Source organism: Drosophila erecta, unplaced genomic scaffold (assembly GCF_003286155.1).
Source record: "Drosophila erecta strain 14021-0224.00,06,07 unplaced genomic scaffold, DereRS2 tig00000152-arrow-arrow-pilon, whole genome shotgun sequence".
Taxonomy (NCBI): domain Eukaryota; kingdom Metazoa; phylum Arthropoda; class Insecta; order Diptera; family Drosophilidae; genus Drosophila; species Drosophila erecta.
Genome location: NW_020825211.1, coordinates 1,126,109 through 1,142,808, shown reverse-complemented (window position 1 = coordinate 1,142,808; position 16,700 = coordinate 1,126,109). Strand labels below are relative to the sequence as shown.

Here is a 16,700-nt window from a genome sequence, read left to right as displayed (position 1 = left end):
CGCCAGCGACAAGGCGACTCCGGCGAAACTTGGCCCGTAACTTACTGCCACTGTCAGTGGCACTTCTTCTCCACCGCACCTCTCCTCACCTCACCTCACCTCTGCGCTCCTCACCGCACCACGCCTGCTTAACGTTCGTTTTTCCGCTTTTCCGCGCTTTTCCGCTCCTCCACTCCACCGCGCTCCACTCCAGTCCAGTCCAATCCGCTCTGCTGCACTCTGCGCTGCTGCCACACTCCTCCTTCGATCGCCGAACAATATGCAACTTAAAAGGCAAACGGCATTCTGCGTAATTGCACGGCCAAGTACTGCAAAGAAAACCAGAAGAGCGATGGAAAATGAGTGAACGGTGCCTAGATTGCGGGAGGAACTTAAATTAATTAGAACAACATGGCCACAAGCAGCTTCGAGTGCTGCGCTGTTGCGACTGAGGGTGTACCCTGTAAATTTATATCTTTAAATCATCCTTCTTATTAAGAATACATGTAATATGCAATAGAAGATGTGCTCGTAACCTGCGTTGTCTTGTATTGGTTTAAATATGTAGAATTGTATGCTTGAATTTAAATATTGCATAGGGTATGCGGCAGGGCTTGTATTGGCCATTAAATGGCGCAGGATGCGTGGTGAGGGGCCTAGTCCTTCGGGGGCATTACGTCAGAGATGGAATGCACTCGCTGCAAATGTTATTAACAAACACAATGGCGTAAATACACTACACACACACACATACGCGAGTGGGCGGGCGGGTGATAGATGGTGGGCGGTGTGGCAGCAAGGACACGGCAAACAACAACCAGAACAACAATGGCTTCAATGGCCACGGCTGAGTGACCTTTCTGGTCGTCAAGTAATCGCATTCGCAACGGTAGCCCCGACAACTTCGCATTTTTATGGCAACAAACGTCAGCCATAAACATTTTTATAACGCTGCAAGGCGGCGATGGATGGAAAAATGCGGAAAAGTGGGCGTGCCGGTGGCCGGTGGCAGCAAGGAAAGCGCATAAACCACAAGCAAAAATGAATTGTGTTTTCACTTTTTGTAATTAGCCTGCACTAAAGTGCTTGAAAAAGAGCGCGGCGAGTGAGTGAGACAGAAATGCCGATGGTCCTAGTATCCCTGCTCCGAACTCCGAACTCCGAACTCCGAAGTTCCTCAACGTCCGGATCTAAATCATGATAAATACACTCGGCTGGGCGGTGGAAAGTACGGAAAAGTACGGCAAAGTACGCTGCCCCTAGAAACTTGGTCGGGGAAAACTTTACAGCAGCTGCTAATCGGAATGGGAAAAAGGTGAGGACTGCAATCGATCAACGATTAAGAGTTTCCGTATAAAAACTTCCATTTCCCAAAGAGGTTGCGGAACAACAAAAGAACTTCTTCAGATTCCAATCCTATTTTATACTATATTCATAGCCAAAGAATAACATGGATATAAATATATAACGAGGCGTGTCAAATTATGGTAAAAAATTAATTTTCCTGATTGTTCATCCAAAAAGAATCACGTTCTTGGCCGAAACTTTAAAAATAATTGTCTTAATATAGAGTGCAACATGTCATTTATTTTGTAATTAAATTTCCAATAAAACTGCGTTCAAAACTGGGAACTAAATTTGTTTGTACTTTTTCTTTCTAATTTCAATGATAATTTTAATAATAATGATGTTATTTGCCAAAAGTCCTTTTTCCAATTTTGCGACATAAGATAATGAGTTTTTTGGCCACAACTTTAAAAATAAATGGCTGAATATGGAATGTCATACCTCGTTGAGCTCGTATTTAAATTTCCAATCGAACTGCGTTCAAAAATGGGAATGCTAAATTTTTGCCATTTTTTGCAAATTTTGATGATGTTACCCCTTAAAAAAAATGCAAAAATTGACAAAAAATTTAAATTTTTTAAATCCGTCAAAAAGTGACAGGGATGGTTAGATTTGGTAATAAGCTGCTCAAAACAGTTACCCTTTCGTCTTTATGAGCATTTTTGGCCAAGTTATGATTAAAATACCAATTTAAAATATTTCCATTTTGCGAAAATCCGTTTTTTCGAATTTCGGTCATAAAATAATGAGTTTTTTGGCCACAACTTTAAAAATAAATGGCTGAATATGGAATGTCATACCTCGTTGAGCTCGTATTTAAATTTCCAATCGAACTGCGTTCAAAAATGGGAATGCTAAATTTTTGCCATTTTTTGCAAATTTTGATGATGTTACCCCTTAAAAAAAATGCAAAAATTGACAAAAAATTTAAATTTTTTAAATCCGTCAAAAAGTGACAGGGATGGTTAGATTTGGTAATAAGCTGCTCAAAACAGTAACCCTTTCATCTTTATGATCATTTTTGGCCAAGTTATGATTAAAATGCCAATTTAAAATATTTAAATTTTGGACAAAATCATTTTTTTCGAATTTCAGTAATAAAATAATCGTTTTTTTGGCCACAACTTTAAAAATAATTGTCTGAATATGGAATGTTATACATCGTTGAGTTCGTATTTAAATTTGCAATCGAACTGCGTTCAAAAATGGGAATGCTAATTTTTTGCCATTTTTTTCAAATTTTGATGATGTTACCCCTTACAAAATATGCGAAAATTGACCGAAAAATTAATTTTCCTAAGTCCGTCAAAAATTGATACGGATGGTTAGTATTGATAATTAGCTGCTCAAAACAGTTATTCTTTAAGCTTTACGAACATTTTTGGCCAAGTTATGGTTAAAATGCCCATTTAAAATATTTCCATTTTGCCAAAATCCGTTTTTTCCAATTTTGGTCATAAAATAATCAGTTTTTTTGCCCCTTACTAAACACGCGAAAATTACCCAAAATTTAATTTCCGTAAATCCGTTAAAAAGTGATTACTAGCGTTGGTAATTAGCTCTTTAAAATTTGTTTTTATAATTCTGTATCACCATTTGCAGCCGAGTTGTGATAAAAATCCTCCAGAAAATATTGCATTGCCTTTAAATGGGGGAAAAGTTTTTCCAACATTCCGGACCATTCCCTTGCCAATGCAGTTAATTTTAAATGTTAGTTTTATTAACGTGAGCTTGACTTTTTCAGCTTCCTGAAAGTGTAATAAGCAGACACTTTAATTAAGTGTCAGAATGCCGGCAGAGGAAGAAACATTTTCCGAAACCTCAAAATTCGGTTGGCTTGAAGCTGCTCCATGGAGTCGAAAGTGAACTTGAAACTATTCTGGCATCGGAATTATTTACTCGAAAACTCCACTTTGGACGGCGGAAAAACAAGGCAACAAGTTCTCCATCCATCTTTTGTTTTTTTTTTTCCTCTTCGTTTCATTTTGTTTGGCGAATTGAGCAATTTGGAGTCCGAGTTCGTAGTGCCAGTCCTATTCTGAACGTCCGCCTTTAAGTTATTTGTATTCAAAATATTCATTTCGTGCTAGCCACGTTCCACGGAGCCGTTGCGACAATTTGTAAACTAGGCCTGAATAAAACATGAAAATGGAAAACAACGGGACAACGGCAGCAGGACATGTGACCGCTCTTTCTCCCGGACAAAACTGCACGGTTACATAAACAGGATAATAAGGCACTTAACATGCACTCGTCGCTGTTGGCCAACTCACACACACACACACACACGGGCACAGGCAGAGCCACACAAACACATAAAGAGGCAAAAGACCACATAGACATGGCTGGAAAAACCTCGAGCAGCAAATGGCGAATGTTGAATGCCAGGAATGCCGGAATGGCTTCGTTGTAGGCGTAACAATAAGGCGACCAGCCAGTCCAACAACTCCAAACAGGACCTCCACTTATGTCAGAGCAAATCAAGCGTTACACCCCCAGCCCCCGCCCCCTTTGGCCACCCATGTTTTGACCGGGCTTTTAGACGTTCCAGCCTTAATTTACGTCATGTCACGGGCGTAATTGAAATTTGGCCCAGCTCTGAGAAGTTGGCGTATGGCCATCAAGTTTATGCCAGATCGAAGCTAATGAAGCCAATGTCCAAGATTAAAATGCAATAATTTCAAATATAATAGCAGCGAAGAGTAGGGAAATTGAAATTAAACACCTATATCAAATGGTAAAGATATCCGGTCTCTCTAACCTGCATAACTATTCATTCTATAATAATGCTACCATTAAATAACCAAAAAAAGATGACTTGAAAAGAATCGTTCAAACAAATCAACTCAAAAGGAGAGTGGAAAACAAATATTTAGATAAGCCAATTTTGTAAATTTGAAATAAATGGCAAATAAATAAAAAAAGGTTTTAGTTGGGAATACTCGTACACATAAATAAAATGAAAATCGACAACAGTCGAAATTCATAAAGTGCAACGAAAACAAATTAAAAGTAAAGGTCTTTATTGAACAACTTTCCGTTGAAATTATTTTGTCAGATAGCCAGTTTTCACCAAACAAATCCAAACAAAACAAAGCAAAACACTCTGCATTCCATTTGATCCGGCTCTTACGATAAGTGAAATTCATTTGGCCAACTATTGCTGAACTATTTCGCACACCAAAACATGTAGGCCAAAAATTAAACTGCACTTCTCAATTAACTTTTTGTGCAAAAAAGAAACTCGAAGACACACGAAGACGCACAACAATGGCAGCAGATTATACAATTTGAATGCAGACTTATCTAGCATTTCAGGCATTTGTCGCACAATTTACACATTGGGGGCGCACACAATTTATTTGAATTTTAATAAGTTGCTTTTATGCCAGGGAAACGAATTTAAAATCCCCAGAATTAAAGCACAATTCAGCTGCATTTATTCCATAAATAATTGAGATGTTTTCCGAAGTTGCAGACTTAAATGTATCGCTCTTTTTGGGCTTTAAGTCTACGCAGCATATGCCGGATATGTTTTTTTCATAGAGCTACCTATATACATAAGTATACATATACACATATACACATATACACATATATATATAATATATATGGGGTAATAAAAACTATGGAATTTCGACCTTTTTCTTGACCTCAAATGATTGGGCAAACAGCAGACGCCACAATGGAATTTAATTGAATTATTGAAAACATTTAATTTCGGTTTACTGACAATTGGGCTTAACTTGTAAATGGAACTTAATTCCCAGGGATATCTGCATGTGTACGATTAGCCGCTGGACGCAGCACGCAGGACGCAGGACGCAGGATGCAGGTCCTTCGTATTGCAAACTGAAAGGGCACAAATCATTCGCAGGCCATTGGAGCCTTAATTTGCTTTAAATAAATTTTATTGGCATTGCCATGCAACTGAGCAGCTGCAGAATCTCCAGACCCACATTTCCCCGCAACTAAATGACATTTATTGTCAGCTTGGCAAAAGGTTCGAAAAAATTGGTGGGCAGGATGGTGCTTGATACGTTAACCGAAAATGTCTTTTCATATTTTTCATGCACAATTTCAGCCTTGTGTGCGTTGCATTTTCAGCTGGCTGTAGTCGGAGCATTTATATGTATATCCATATATCCATATATCCATATATCCGTATATCCATATATCCATATATCCATTTATCCATATATATATATATATATGTATATAGTTTACTTTTGCATATTTATTTATTGACCAGGTCCAGAGCCATTCCACTCCATTCCATTCCAGTTTCATTTGCGGCCCGCGAAGAAGAATATTGCAATGGCTGACAAATTTATTTCGGTTGCCGCCGGCGGTTTTTCTTTTCCCCCGCCCCGCTTGGTTTTCCCGCCCCCACATTCCCACACACACACCCCTGGAAAATGCAGCCCCTGCGCCCCCAGCTTTTGTTCTTTTCATTTTCGCAATGTGTCGGGCCCTGCCATGCATATTAAAATGTTCAAAAAACACACACACAGTGAATCCACCTCTCGCTGGCCATTTACTGTTGCATATTCATTATTGAAAAGTTTTTCTCTCCCCGCCGCCTACAACTCATAATAAAAATGATAAGCAAATGTTTTAAAATCTACTATATATAGTTGATTATACGTATATATACTTGCATATATATTACACTGGCTATGCATGCCGATTTCCTTGAGGGATCAAATAATTCCATTGCATTGCATTTCATTTCATTGCATTTATTTGTTCGCCCGCACCGCACGCAATTATTTCAGTTTGGAAACAATTTATTTGCAAATAAGTCGACCAGAAGACCATTGTCCCCCAGAACGGCCTAAAGAGATCGTACTTTTAGTTGCAAAGGGAGATTACAATGGTATATTGCAAATAAATTGTTAATTTGGTTTTTGCTGAGCCCTATTTGTTGGATAGTTTTGGGCTTAGTTGCTTAGGGATTAATTACGATTATTTCCCTTTTTTTCGAGATTATTTACATACATATTTGTGGCATGCATAGGGTATAATGCAGAGATTTCATTCATTTGGGAGAGTTTTCTTTTTTTCTGCAAAGACTAGAAATTTGCCAGCAAATCTACAGTTAAACTTTCAAAACTGAATCCTTTACAACTCGGTTTTTACAGATTTTTCTCAACTAATTACTTTTTCCGACGGCAGCCTTAGAACTTCGCTTTCCGGCCAAGTTGAGCCAACTAGTTTGTTGGCTTCGCCTCAACTTACTTTTGGCCATTTTACGCTGGATTTACCACTTGGCCACAGATCGTCCAGATGATGCACAATAAAATCGGCAAACTTAACTGCCTGGCCGCAAAAATGCCAAATGAGTTGTAAAACTAAGCTAAATATCTAGAAGCCGATTTCCCAAAAAGTAAATAAAGTAAATAAATAAATAAATATAGCCACAACGCACATGGCGTGTGTGTTACGAGCTTTTTTGGCGTAACACTTGCGTGAAGCATTACGGGAAATTCCTTGCGATACGTAAACCTAAACGACTGCTAATTGAAATATTAACACCTAAATGGACGAAATAACGATGACGACGAGGATGTCACCACAAAATCCTGGTGTGTGTGCGTGTGTGCGTAAGCGAGTGTGAGTGTGTGCAATTAAACGAAATGCGCATAACAATTGGCCAACCACGATATGCGACCTCAAAAACATAAACAACCGCAAACGTTGCGTCATGAACACGCAAATGGCCAAAAAGAGGACAAAAGCGTCGAAGGGAAAAGGTGGCATTTAGCCATTTTGCCATAGAAGTACATTTGTAATTTACCCCGAAATAATCACAGCGGGCCGAATGGGTCGAATCGAAAGCACTCCAATTGCAGTTGTTCAAATAAATTTGATCCCTTCTGTGGCTGCAGAATTTAATTTGATAAATTGCAATTTTAGTTGAAATTTTCTGGCAAGCAATAATATTTGATTTATAGTATAAACATTAAATCTCAACGAAAACAAAAAACGCAATAAAAACAAATAAAGCCTTAGCTGAGTGAAAAAAGCTAGAACGTTGTATTTATGATTATAAAGGATATTTTATTTATGAAATATCAAATAATTTGATAATTCGCACAATGTTCTAAATGCAACATGCATTTAAATTAGGCTAACAAAAATGTACTGTAATTAATACTAAGGTTATTGAATTTAATTGAAATTTAAAATACATTAAATTCACAAAATAACTCCCACAGAAAGTTGGTCAAATGAAGCCAATCTTAATTTCTAATGCATATTTTCTGGCAAAAATCACAGTTCAACCGCAAAACGCAAATCCCATTAAAACGGACAGCTCACAGCCATTAACTTATCCAAAAACTACAAATAAGCTCTGAAGTGAATTGGCGCTCAGAAATGGCATCCAAGTGCTGTGTTTTCGAGGAGCTCAACCAGAACAAAGGACTCTAAGCCTGTGTCGATGCAGGATACGGTGCATGCAACTTGGTGAATGCAACTTGATTGGCGACGCCAGCGACAGACAAAAGCTCCATTTTCGACGGATGGAAGAAGGAAGCCGTTCAGTGAGTTCTACATGCGAGCGCCAAATTTTTATGAAAATTCTTTTTATTAATTTCGTTTTGATTTCGTTTGGCTATTTTCGGAGTGTGAGCATCATGGAAAACATGGCAAAAAATCCCAAAATAAATTGCCAGCTTGATTTTATTGTCGGCAGACTGATGATGTTGATGGCGACGCTGTTCGGCGAAATTGTTGGCAAATATTTGTGCAAATTTTTTGTTGCTGCTTTTTGTTTTTGTTTTCATTTTCATTTTCATTTTTCTCTTTTTTGTTTTCTGTTGTACCAAAATTGCTCCTCGCATGTGTGTGTGAGGAAAACGAGACCGTTGTTTGCTCAAAAATTGGCCATTTGATTGATGAAAATTTGATGGAATATATTTGCCATAAATATTCGCCTGAAGAGCCACTCCACCGCCGCTTTTCATTGATTACAATAGCGCCGAGCGAGCTAATCCGCGTCAATAAAACCATTACGATGGCCTTCATAGAAACTCGCGACCCTGCCGCTTATCACAATCACTCGTAATTAAAGCACTCATTTATAATTCATAATTATTAAATTAAGCCTCAAGTGTCGGGCACTTATCAAGATGCATTTGTCTGATTCTGGCTAATCGAATTAAAACGGCAAATAAACACGGCTCTTAAGTATTAATTACGATTATAAGCGATTGCTATTTAAAGATGAGCTGCTTGCTGTTTAAATATAGGTAATAAATGCCACTAAATTTGCTGGAGTTCATAAAATTTTGAAATAATCTTTAAAAATATAAGTTATCTATATTTAAGCTACTTATGCTTTCTGATAGGGGTTTTAGCTATATACGAAACTTTACAAAAAAAACGAGTACTGCAAATAAATGGAATTTTGTTTTTCAAAATATTTTCAAATGTTGGATTTATTTGAATGCCATTAATAAACCAAACTAAACTCATGCAAAATGCGTATAAATAGTTGACAGCAAACTAAAGTAAAGTATGTCAGCACAGAGGAAACACTTAAAACATTCACTTCACATCGAACAAACACTCTGCGCAGCGGAAATCTTGGATTTGAATCCCAGTTGCAGGAGCTGCGAAAATGGCGGAGTTTGTGGGGTGACTGCACATCCGTTTCCGGCCACTCCAAGTTTCCCATTTAAAATGCAATCGAGAAACGATTAGTCAACAAACGTTTGGCTTTGTCTTCGATTTCCTGGCATTGGGAAAATCGCTATAGCAATGTCTGCACTGCATAGACAACATACATACATACATGTGTATGTTTCGAGAGCTGAAAAGTGGGCGTTAGGTTGCCTAATGAAAATTACCAGGCAACGCTGAAAAGCATGTGAGTTTGTTTTGCCTGCTTGATTATAATGAGCACAAATTGCGTTGATTCGGTGCCTTTTTGGCTTCGCTTTGATTCGGTTGCGGTTGCAATTTGTTTTTCACACAGACCCCCGCTTTTTCTGTGTGTATGTGTGTGTGCTTGTGTTTTTGTGGGGCCTCTCATTAGTTGGTCGAGGAATTTCATTGGCTTTACCTTTTAATTTGATTAATTCAGCGCCCGACTTGCCCTTCTGCTTCGCTTTATTCTGTGTTTATTTTCTATTTTGTATTAATGCCGGCACGCAACAAAAACAACAAAAATCATTAATAAATCGGCTGAATTGGGTTTTTTTGTTTTTTCCTCTTATTTTTCGTATTTCTTGAGACTTTATTCAGTTGAATTCGATTCGATTCGCTTCGATTGCTGACTGACTGACGTGCACATTGCAATGAGTATATTTTGATCGCGCTACGCGAAAGTCAGCGAGTCCTTTCACAAATGTCAGACAAAATTCGGGTAGCAGGACCAAGGACGAGTGACTACCGCACGTGTTGACGCTTCAAACAAAACTGTTGCGCGGCTGAGGAAGACGCCACAACAAAGTCGAATCCTTGCCAGGACTTGGCAGGCGGCCCTCGGCTCCGATGGCCACAGAGCAGCCGAAGGGTCCTTCGGCTGGCAATCGGATCCTTCAGGACTGCCGTTGGCTGTGGAACAGACCGGCGGCCCTTGCCTTCGCTTCCTGTTTACAAAACTGGCCATCGGCGCCTGCGCCCCTTCGTCAATTTCCTGCCCGAATGACTGCCGAATGCCCGAAAGGACACTAGCCGAACGAAGCCGATTGCCAGCCGAACCGAGGCCCGACTGCTCATCCAACTCGTGGTGGATTTCATTTTGCCGGCGCTGAAGAGAGTTTGTTTACGTTTTGTGTTTACATTCCAGGGAAAACTGGAAACACGTGGCTGCCTTGGAGGAGGCAAGGAAACAAATACGAGAAAGGACGAAGGATGGGGTTACGACAGGAGTTCAAGCCAGGGGTTCGTTGAATCCCAGCGTCGTTAGACGGAAATGGAATGTTGGCAAGTGCCATTGAAGAGCTGATTTTATTGACTGGCCAGCCGAAAAGGGAGTTTTAAAACAATGCATTAAATGTTAGGGATCGCAAGAAGTGGTCTTTCCCAAATATCCTTAAGTTCGAAATCAGTTTAATAAGTTACTTACTGACTTTATTGCATATATATCGATAGAACTGTGCACAATTTAAATACTTTTAATAAATGTTATTTTGGTTTTAATATCTTAAGAAGCGAAACCATTATTTCGTATCTAACGTACAATGTATCTACATTTTCATTGTTAATAGAACAAATTCACACCTCAACACTTTTAAATAAAATTAAACTCACATCGCTATCTACAACTTAGGTGAACACTTTTTCGCAGCTCCTTCCGTATCCGGAAAATGCAAAAGTATCTGGCAGATGCAAGCTCAGCTCAGGGTCCTGCTTCCAAGGCTGAGCAGTCCCGAGTCCTGCGTCCTGAGTTCTGAGTCTCGGCTTCCGTTCTGCCTGCATTTCGTGCGCATTTTTCCATCTGATTTGACATTTGTGCTAGGTAAACACAAGAATGCCAGCAACTTTTAATAAGACCAAGTAAGTGGACGGCTTGGGGAGGCGTCGAGTGGAGTACCGAGTACCAAGTGCCGAGCGCCGAGCGCCGAGATTCTGGCCAGTCTTGGCCAGAAACGCTTTTAAGTTGCCACACCCTGGGTGTGTGTGCGTGTGTGAGTGTTTGTTCGTGTGCCCCTGTTGGCTCTTTTGAGCAATTTAGTTTGCTGCCATTTGCCACAAGTGAAACTCGCTTTTTTGGGCCGCCCCGGCGTATGCGTCATGTGTTTGCACTCCACTTGTTCTCTGCGCTGGAGGATGAGTTCTGAAGAACTGCCCATTCCGCCGTACAAAGTGCTACATAAACCGAACTCGACTGAGCTGAACTGGTCTAACTAGCTGGCCGTCGAATGTTTGTTTGTTTGCTTGCTCAATTTTAATTAAATTTTTACCATTGCTCGTGTTTTGTTTGGCACGAAAATTAAAGCAAATTAATTGGCGCCCAATAATAGAGGAATCAAGTAAAATGTTTGCCAGTCGGTAAGTAATTTTAATTAATTTCCCGCGCCCCTTCTGCTCGGCCAAAAGCTAAAATTGCAATTGCAATCAATGCGAATCAAGTCAAAAGCCCAATCAAGTTGTTTCAATAGTGGGGCAATGGGTGAGTAGTTGGGTGGTTGGGTGGTTGAGTGGTGCGACCTGCAGGTGTTGGGCAGATCATAAAAATTTGGTGGGGAAGAGGACGCACCCTGTATTTTGAAATTTATGAATGTGGAGTAAGGAATGAATCACTGATGAACGCAAAAAAAGTAAATACTTATTTTTATTATTATGCCTTAATATGCAATTAAATAAATGCAAATATGATGGAAATAAAAATGTAACTACTAAAAACACCTATACAAAATAAATGTGCCACTTGAGAAACTGCCACACTGTGCCAGCATACAACGGCTACCCTGGAAAATGGCACACGTGAGACAGGAAACGGCCTTCAGCCCCACATGTCCAAAAGTTCTTTATTACCTTCGTAGCTGGATTATTAAAATTTCATCGAATTACGTGCGAATAATACCAAATTGCCACGGCACTCCATACGTCGCACCGGCTTTATCTGCTGCTTTTCCATTTTCCCCCTCGCTGCCAGTCAGTGTACAATTAAGTTAGCAGCCAAGAGGAAAACTAAGACAAAACCGAGAAATCGGTGAGCAAAACTTATCAATTTTTTATTGCATTCCCGTGGCGCACTAAGCTCGCTCAAGGTTGCACTTTCCACTCCGGCCATGCGAAAATTAATAAAACCAGCCACAAATATGTACGATGATATAGAGCTGAAGCGAATATAGAAAGCTATGGCATTCGTGCAGCTTCAATGATGACGATGCTGACGATGATGAGTGGGCTGCCCCACAATAAAGCAAAACTTTTTTGATTACTTTATGCTAACGGCAGCTGCGTCGCGTTCACATTTAGTTTTTGGCTTTGGCCACAAAGTAATTGCAGGGCCGGCACTGAAAAAAAAAGCGAACAAATCCAAACAAGCGGCTCTGGGAAATGGCCAACCAACGGACAGATGTCTGTACATGGTCTGCCAGGCGGCCACATATTGAGCGAGTTATGAAAGTGGGTAGCAAAAAATCGCTTTTGATTTTTGGGTCTCACATGGCGCTCAGTAATACCCCGTGCTACCCTATAAGCCCTCTGCTGCGGAAAGATCACTTTAACTATATACTATACATATACGTAAAAGGATTATAATTGGACATAACTTTACAACGACTACAAGAAATACTTAAGTGGTAGAAGCATAAGCTATAAAATCTCAAGAAATATTTGGATAGGGTATTCAGCTAGCCGAGTCGGCAGTGCGGCAAATGTAATTAAGCGAAAGACGCTTGAAATGCGCGAGCTTGACCGCTCATAAAACTTTGACAATGCCGACCAGCAACCCCAACTGTTTTTTCGGCCCAGTGAATGACCGCTTTATTAGCCAAGTGACATTTGAATGCTGGCTCAGCCAAGGAGAGAAAAAAAGCGATGGAAAACAAGAAAAAAGTGGCCTACTCATACGAAACTCCGTCGTTAGTCAGAAATTACATTTACGAAACGGAGCTGAATCGACAAGTCGGGATTGGGATTGGAATTGGGTGGAATTGGGGGCTGGTTCATGGGATATGTGGAATTCGGGATCGGAGCAAGTGGATCGGAGCTGCTGGGCCGGAAAATGCAACTGAAACTTGCCACAGTTGATTGGTTAGCGCTAAGCGGGAAATTTGCTGGCCATAAATGTCGGTTAGACACCAGCAGCCTTATGCCACATTCATTTTCCTTCTATTTTTTCCTCACTCCTTTTCGCTGCTCCGCTTTTCCTGCGCCACAAAAATTTACATGCGCTCAAATTTTTAGCCATCGCTTTTTTTCTGCTCCTTCAACAGCCGCTGGTCATTGCCTATGTATATGTATATAATATATTTAGGGCCCGAGTGTGTGTGTGCATGTGTGTGTGCAGTGTTAACTTGGCTAGCCAAAAATGTTCAGTGGCGGCTAAAGTTTCTCCAGCATCCCTGGCAGCTTCGTCTGATGGGCAACCCAACCTGTTTTTTCAGCCCTCTGCTTGCATATGTGCCGGTTAAGTGGTTTTTGTGGCTGAAAAGCAGAAAACTCATTAAAGTTTATTGCAAACACCAACAACAACAGCGCAAAAGGGGGGTTTTCAGCAAAGTTCGGTCAAAAATTAAGACATATGCTCGGGCTGAAACCGAAGCTACAACTGAAACTGAAACTGAAACTGAAACAGAACTGCAACGAACTTCGCAGCCTTTGTCCATATCTATCTAAGTATATATCTGCACAGTTATGCATGTCTCCGACTTGACACTTGCAGTTGCCACCCCCACCCCTCACTCTATATATATATACATACATACATATGTATGGAAAGCTGGAAAATGAACAGAGCAGAGACGCTTCGGTGGCTTTGGCCACTTTTGCTGCGGTTTTCTGGCCCCAAAACTTTGCCAAGTGCGCCGAGTTTGACGGCATGTGGAGCCCTATATTACCAGGGCCCCCTGGCTCCAAAGAACAACAAAACTCCCATTGGGCAGCCCACGTGGGTCAATTTACTCAATTCCGAAATTGAATCCACTGCCAGTGGCAAATAGCAGACAATATATTCGCATATTTGCGAATGAGCCATTGTATTTATGTATTTTCTAATATATTTTCAACGTTTTCTTCTACTTTTTGCTTGCCTCACTTTTGTCAAAACGAAGCTGCTGGAAACTGACTATGGATATATATTATGGAGCACAGAGCCCCACTCACAGGCAAACGTGTTGGTTTCTGTGTCGCAGCATGTGTTTGGTTAGTTGGTCATTTGGTCATTTGGTCAGTGGGCTGGATTGCTTTGTAATGCTGTTGCTGCCCCACTCGGCACAAATTAAACAATCTGTTGACAACTATTGGCCACAAAATCTTTGTTAATTGCCTTTTTGTCTGGCCTCAAGGCGGCTGTGTGTAACTAATGGACCACCCACTGTTTGGCTAATTGCATTGACCCCGCCCCGCTCCGCCCCTTTCGTGTGCTTCTATGTACTCTGTACGTTTTTGGTGGCGTTGCAATGATATGCAATTAATATAATCGGCTGCTGTTTAAATTGCTATTTGGTGAATTTAAGTGCGCTTCAGCCGCACGCAGATCAAGCATTCTATGATTTTGAAATTTAATCCGAAACACAGTGATGGCAAAGACACTAGAATAATACGAGTAACGTAACGTAACGTAAAGGATGAAAAAACAGGTCAGATTATGATTCATACGTTTGATTCATACGTTGCCAATCTGCCAATGCGTTTCGGGCATTTAATAGGCTTTATTTAAGACAATTTTTACTACTCACCTTAAATTTGATCTTGCAAGTAATCACACTTAAGAACACATGCACTACACTCACTGCTCGACCGGTAAGAGAGATGACTTGAACTATTTTGCGACTCTAAATTTGAAGACATACCTTACAGTCCTCACTAGAACCAGTTGGGAATTATAGGGCTACAAGAAAATATTTTTCCTAAGCAAATATTAAAAGCGGCAATAACTGTGTGTTCCGACAGTAATTTAAACATTCTTCAGGCTTTAATTAGGGCAATTTTTACTACCTTGTGCAAGTAACACATGCACTACATACATACATACATACATACATACATACATACATACATACATACATACATACATACATACATACATACATACATACATACATACATACATACATACATACATACATACATACATGCATACATACATACATACATACATACATACATACATACATACGTACATACATACATACATACATACATACATACATACATACATATATGCATACATACATACATACATACATACATACATATATGCATACATATATACCCACATACATACCCACATACATACCCGCATACATCCAGCGGTACATACACTACACATACACTACACTCACTGCTCGACCGGTAGGAGAGGTTACTGAAATATTTTGAAATTAGAAGACATGCCTTACCGTCCACGCTAGAACTAGTTGGGAATTATAGGGCTACAAGAAAATATTTCTTCAGCAAATATTAAAAGCGGCAATAACTATGTGTTCCGACAGTGAGTTAAACATTCTTCAGGCTTTAATTAAGACAATTTTTACTACTTTGTGCAAGTAACACATACACTACATACTTACATACATGCACTACATACATACATACATACATACACACATACATACATACATACATACGTACATACATACATACATACATAAACATGGAAATATTTTATGTTTAACATTTATTATTTCAAGTCGACTCGAAGGTCATATAAATACACGACTCCATTACAATTGTAATGTCCTCCCCGTGGTGTTCCCTGGGTACCAAAAAATACATATAATATATTACAGATAATTAAGAGTAAAAATATTTATATGTAAACGGTAGCTAATTCGAGCGGCGATTTTAACTAAAGAATATTAAAACAACTTCTTAAAAAAAAATAATAGTCACGGCATCAACTTTTAAATGATATTTAGCTCATATTACAACGAAATTGACCAAAACATTAATCAAATTCGTTTCTTAGATCAAAATTGGTTTCGGACCGAAAATCGTCTTCTAGCTCAACTTTTTTGTTTACTGTTTTCACTCACACAAGTGAATTCAATTTTTAGATTTTCATGCGAAAAAAAAGTGGCTGCATAGTGCAAAACCAATGTATGGCCGTTAGGCATCTTATTATTTTAGTGTCTTTGGTGATAGTATCGAAACATAAAGTAGATGTGGTAAAGGTGGGTTTGTGGATTGAGATATACAGTACATAAGTAATTGTGGTACAAGTGCTGTTTGCTGGGAAAAACTTTACAATCGAACAGATTTCAGACTTATCTCAGATTAAAGGTCAATCGAGCTGCGACTGCGACATCAAGACACAACTTAATGCACAAGTTGCAGTCACAGTAGGGACACTGAAATGAAAACATTGAGGAGAGAAACAATCTAATTTAAAGTTTACAAGTTGCGAGCCAAACAACAAATGTACACAGCCCAGAAAGTGAAAGAGAGGGAGAGAAGGGGCGAGAAAGGGAGAGAAAGGGATATGGCGAGGCGGAAACGACTTGCAACATGCAATTTGTTATCTCAAGTATGCAAAATTATGAAAGTTTATTTAAAAGTTATGCCACGGCCCGCTCTTTTGGCTGCCAGGAAAGCCAGCCAACCGAGCAGGATAATAATTGTGCCGCCTCCAACAGCAGACGCAGATACTTTTACCCACACAGATACTTGCCCCACACAGACACTTGCCGCACACACACACCAGCACACACATAAAAGCCGAGAGTCCTTCTCACACATTATTCAAG

The 16,700-nt window shown here is 39.7% G+C and overlaps 1 long non-coding RNA gene across 1 annotated transcript; it reads right to left on the bottom strand.

Annotated features, from left to right (window-relative positions):
• Positions 1-153: 153 nt before the first annotated feature.
• LOC113564584 lies at positions 154-9,777 on the bottom strand. The gene is made up of 2 exons (XR_003408103.1): positions 9,398-9,777; positions 154-308 (listed from the first exon to the last, which is right to left on the bottom strand). It is a non-coding gene; the product is annotated as an uncharacterized LOC113564584 (long non-coding RNA).
• Between the last annotated feature and the right edge of the window lie 6,923 nt (positions 9,778-16,700).